Here is a 6000-nt window from a genome sequence, read left to right as displayed (position 1 = left end):
TCCAAGCGTCAGTGGTGTCACTGACAGAGGACTCCACCCCACCAACATTCCTGGTGGTGGCAGTGGTGTCTACGTCGACTTGGGCATCATGGCTCCTCTGGACCACACGCAGCATCTTCCTCTAACAATGGACATTTCGTCTACCCCTCACTCTCTCAGCCATTTCACATGTCTTTATGTGGCTATGGTGACTGACATGACTTTGGGGTCTAAAAATCTTTGGAAACTCCTAGGCCAAAAAAAAAAATTTGCTGTAATTGTCACATAATTACTGAATTGTCTAAGAAGGAATACTTTGACAAAGAGATGCTGTCAAAAGAGAAAAACAAATTCCATTTACTCCTTGTCACAAAAAGAAAGCAGGGAGATTTAGCAGCTGTCAGCTGTACAAGTGCCATTTTCTCCCAGCAGTTCCTAAGAAGAAAAAGTTACAGGAAATCCATGTGACTCACCGTGACGCTGGAAGGTATGAAAACAAACTATCTCCATCAACTCGAAGAAGTTTACAAAGAGAATCTTGCCTCTGCAGAAATAAATCGTTGTGTGAAAAAAACTGTCTGTAAAATTTAACATGTAGAAATGTCCTTGATGACAAAATTTCCTTAGCAAATTTCCCGTTTTGGGTACCATTTTCAAGTACAAACCAAGTCAGGGAAATGGAAAGTAAATCAAAACAATTTCTTTAAAATGCTGTAATTCATAGGCAAAATGCAGCTACTGCAACGCCAGCTGTGTGATGGGCAATTTGCATCACTTTCCTGTGCTGAATCTACCTAACAGCTAATATGACACTAACTCACATTTGCAGACAAAGGCACAAGTCTTCTGGGGCTGGAGTTTCAAGGAAGAAAACCCGACAGCCCCAGGAGAAGCCACATTTATTTCCTCCTTCATTCTGTGCTCTAACCAATGGCGCTCCCAGCACCAACCTCCGATCACAACTCTAAATTGCACCTTCTGTGTGATGTGCTCACTTCCAAAAGAAGAAGGGACATGTTTCTGGGCTAGTGCATCTAGGTGACACTGAAAACCTACATACAGAAACGTGCCTGGCAGTAGCTAACTGCACATCATATAGACAGAGTATAGTCAATACTACACTTGGACTAGAACATATAATTTACAGAAGCCTTCGTCCGGCCCAGAAATCCTGACTAACATGTCACAGGCACATTCTGCAGACTTCCAGGATAGAAAAGAATTCAAGAAAATAAGCAAAACAGAATACTTTTCTTTACTGAAGATTTGGCTCTTAAACATCAAGTGTTTTCCCCATACAAGAATAAGAACAATAGAGCCTCCTACAAAGAGGAACAGTTTTGCTGAAATTAGCCAGATAACATGTTCAGGAAAGTTGTCTTTAAAAGGAAAATATTCCCAGCTTGAAAATTAAGTCTAGAAAGTCAAAAATGTACACAATGAGAAACATAATTATAATGGTTAATTTTATATATCAACTTGGCAAGGCCATGGTACCCAGATGTTTGGTTAGACACTAGCCAGGATGTTGCTGTGAAGGTATTTTTAAGATGAGATTAACATTTAACGCAGCAGACCGCAGTAAAGCAGATTAAGCTTCATGTGGGTGGGCCTCATCCAATCAGTTGAAGGCCTTAAGAGGGAAAAAAAGACCAACTGTCTTCAAGGGAGAGGAAATTCTGCTTCCATCTGCCTTTGAACCTGAGCGGCAACATCAGCTCTTTCCTGTGTCTCCAGCCTGCCCTGATGTTGGATTTGCAGCCTCCACAATCACATTAGCTACCTCCTAAAATAAATCTCTCTCCCCTCACACAGACAGACATACATATACACACACACACACAAACACACACACCCTACTGATTTTACTTCTCTGGAGAAACAAATATAATAATGACCTCACTGTGACATCAGGAAAAGAAAATCAAAGCACACTACTCCACATAATTTAAGAAGTACAAAGCATTTATGGATTATCTATTTGGTTCTTTTTCATATCCATTAGGTCTTGTTCTCTGAAGATGTTTTCAATCTTGTCTCTTTAACAGCTATGTCAAAATTTCTTTCTTTAATGATCACTGAATTTCTAATAACATAACCAATTTACAGAACGTGTTCCTGCTGTGTTTTTGTGCTACATTACTCGTATGGGGGAGAATTATTTACAGTGAGCTATTCATTTGCCACAAAAAGTTATCTGTGGGAATTCTTTGAGACTAGAATGAAGTCAGGTTACTCCAGAGAGAATTTGCTTTAGCTTCTGCCAGGAAATTTTAAGCCACAATATATCATTGACTGGAAGTTGTTGACAGAAGGATACATTTTGATTTTACAGATGTAAAAGTGTGAGGAAAAAATAACTGCATCATAAAAATCAATGAAATTCAATACATTTATGGCTTAAAGTTTTATGCAGAACACAAAGTACATGAGTTTGGCCTCTGAACGCATGCTGGCTTGAGATTCCAACTTCTCAGCCTAATTCCCTCCACCTTGTTCTCTAAGGCACCAGGACCAATTTCCGTCCTCCCTGGAAGGTCAGAAGGGTGAGGGGAGCGGATGAAAGGAGACAACATTTGGCCCCAGGGTTGCAGGTCTCCTGTTGGGCTCCACAGCTTGGGGGAACTTTTGCTGGGAAGATAACTAGGCAGTGATTCAGGACGGCAGGAAACATACACAATGGCCTCCCAATTCCCCAGGGGCGGGGAAAAGAAAGCTAAATAAATAAATCAAGCAAAAAGAGTAAGAAGGAGCATGGGCAGACTGAGATTTTAAACATTTCTGGAAGATGGGGAGTCAAAGCAAGGCGATTTACTGATTTCAAGTAATAGCACAGGCAGCTATCCCGTGGCCACTGTCCCAGGTGGTGTCCCCAGGCCAGTGGTCCAGGACCTGTCCTGCTCCCCGGGATGAGGGGGCACAGCACTCTGGCCACAGTGGCTCCTGGTGGACCTGAAGGTGGACACCAGCCAAACCTGGGTCACCAGCCCCCACAGCAGGAGGCCTTGGGGATGCCCATACCCACAAGGCCTAGCGATGCAAGGGCCAGCTCCCAGCAGCCGTGTCTCATCCAGAAGAGAGCGCCTGCAGGTGGTGCAGGGAACAGATGGGCCCCCATGACCTCCTGCACATCCCGCTGGTAGACGCCGTTGCCTGCTTGCTCCAAGGCTCCAGAAACCCTCCTACCTCCCCGTGTGCTGGGCAGCCCACACAGCGCAGGCCAGGGCCACCAGCAGCAGGACTTGGGCGCCTGGGTCCAGGTCTCGCCAGAACAGCTGGTAGAGAGGGCTGCCGGCCATTAACAACCCCTTTAGCTTTGGATTCACTAAGCACCACCCAAGGAGCACAGCTCTCCTGGTCTTAGGAGGGACCAAACCGGGAGACGCTGAATTATCAGTCAGGAGGCAAACACGAGGTTGGGTCATAAAGATTTAAAGGCTGTAAGACATTTCCTACAGCCTCAGTGGTGTCACAGCGTTACTTCTGAGCACGAGCAGGGGGTTAAATACAATCACTTCACAGCTCTAAGCCGCAACCAGGGAGCTAAACCCAGGGCAGTTTTGGATGCTTACTGCTGTCATTGGGCATCTTACTCTGTCAACGCTGTTCAAGGGTTTTTCTCTGCTCGAGACCAGGTACGAATTCAGAATAACCTCTTACAAAGCTTATCAGTTTAGTACTGAAATGTAGTTTTTTAGTCTCCTGGTTTTTAAAAGATGGAAACAGCTTAACCATCTGGAGAGAGTGAACGTTCAGGAGGAATGTGCCCGGGGTCTTACCTTCACTCCTGGGCTCGTCACCACCATTTACACCCTCTCCCCTCCCCACACCCGTGATTACTTGGAGATTTCTCAAAACAAAGACAGAAAGATTTAAAAAAAAAAAAAACAGACCAAGGAGAACAGGTGGCATAAGAATTCAGACGAGTTCCATCTGGGCGGAACCTGGTTTGGAACAAACAGCCGGGGCAGAGCAATTAGAATTGAAGGGTTCTGCCTTCACTGGGTCCCTCACTCCAGAGTCCTGACGGTGCGACCCTGCCCCACCCCTCGGGTCCCCGACAACTGCGGTGGGGGTGGGGTCCCAGCCTGTGGGGCCACCTGGCTCCTGGCCCAGGCTGCCCAGTCCAGGCCGAGTCCAGGTCCTCAGAGCTCCTCCGCCATGCGACCTTCTCTCCACGGCTCAGACCAGCGTGACCTCACGTGGCCATGAACAGACATGCCGGTGACAAAAGGCTCAGAGTGTAACAACGTGAATAAGAGGGATCTGAATCCGAACACCAGCAGACGAGAAAAATCAGCATAGAGAGGACAACACGTGTCCGGTCATATGGACTGGGGCCCGACTAACACGGGAACTCCCTTTTAAGAACTCCAGCTCCGTGTGTCTCTTGGCCACTTTAACTTCCTATCACCTGGTCAGAGGTATTTTCCTTAATCAGGTCCAATATCAGTATCCTTTCCATGTGTGCCGGCCTTGTTACTGCGTCCCAGTGACATAAAGCTGAAGGATAAAATCAATTTTGACAAAACAGAAAACAAAAAACAAATAAAAACAAAAAACCAAAAAATAGACCTGAAGACCTATTTCACATGTGACATGATCCAGGACGAGTCCTGGGAATCCTGCCACTTCCCCCTGGCTTCCCGCCTGCTCAGCTGGTTGGCAATTCCCCCCACTTTCCATGGAGCTGAGGGCAGGCGTCCTAAGCAGGGAGAGACGGTGCTGCAGAATTACTACACGATACTGAATTCTACAATGAAAGTGCATACTACGGCATGTACATTATACCTCAATTAAATCTGCTTTGAAAGGACAAGGCTGACTGCAAACAAGTGTCAAAGCAAACACTGCACCTGGCAGACTTCAACAGGCCAGGGAGATTTTACTCAAGGCTATTGGCACAGTGGGGAGAGGCCAGACATTCTCAACTCCACTGGGATGAAGGATGGGAGAGCTTTTAAGAACCAGGAGTTATCACCTGCCTTCTGTGTTTGCTGAATGGATTTGGCAAACGAGTAAGCTCTCCCATGTTTCAAGACAGGAGGCAGTTTTACAACTTGAAACAAGGTGCCCCGGACGGTGAGCCCCTGCCCAACCACTCTCCCTAGGAGATGGAGCTCTGTCTTCCTTTATGATCCCATTTCCAAAGAAGTACATGTCCTTGAGAAAAAGACATTCCCAGGTCTTAACACCGGCAAGAGGCTTTTTAAATGATTTGCATCTCAAAAGGGCAGAGAAAGAACTTACAATTCCAAATTTTGTAAACCTGTAAGAAAAGAGAGGTCAGGAGTCAGAGGCAGGAAGGAGTCTGTATCAAGTTGAGTCAAAGGAAAGGGAATTTTAAGTCCCTCTTGGTCTTGAGCAAACCAACAAAAGAACTGGCCCATGGGGGAGGGAGGAAGAGAGAAACAAGAGGGCAAAGAAATAGTAACTGCTGAAAAGTTTTTAAGATTAATTTTTGCAGAAAGATTGATTAAAATATTGGACCCTAAAACCAGAACTGAGAAATCAGATTTTAAAAGCCATCACTTATCCAAAACGAAAATGATAGAAACAAATTTATTATATTGTAGAAATTTCCCAGAATAAAGAGGGAGGAAAAAAAGAGAACAGCATGATAGAAAATTCTAATCTATTATTTATCTGGACCTTTCAAATCCCCAAAAGTTGTAAACAGGACACAAAACCCAAACCCCATTACTAAGGAAAATCCGGGCAGTAAAAACTGTCAGTTTATATTATTTCACTTTGTTTTTGGCATTTCTTTCTAGCCAAAAACAAAAAGTCGTCTCATTTTTCTGCCTTGGGTCAATGAATAATCCGGAGAGAACAGATGCTACAGACACTTGGGCTACATTTACCTGTTTTAAAAAATATAGTTGATTTATTTAATTTCAAGTGGTTCAGTTATACATACTCTTTTTCATATTCTTTTCCTTTATAGGTTACTATAAGATACTGAATACAGCTCCCTGTGCTGCACAGTAGGACCTTGTTGTTTACCTATTTTATGTACAG

This window comes from Vicugna pacos, chromosome 31, assembly GCF_048564905.1.
Source record: "Vicugna pacos chromosome 31, VicPac4, whole genome shotgun sequence".
Classification (NCBI taxonomy): Eukaryota; Metazoa; Chordata; class Mammalia; order Artiodactyla; family Camelidae; genus Vicugna; species Vicugna pacos.
This window is presented reverse-complemented; position numbering follows the sequence as displayed.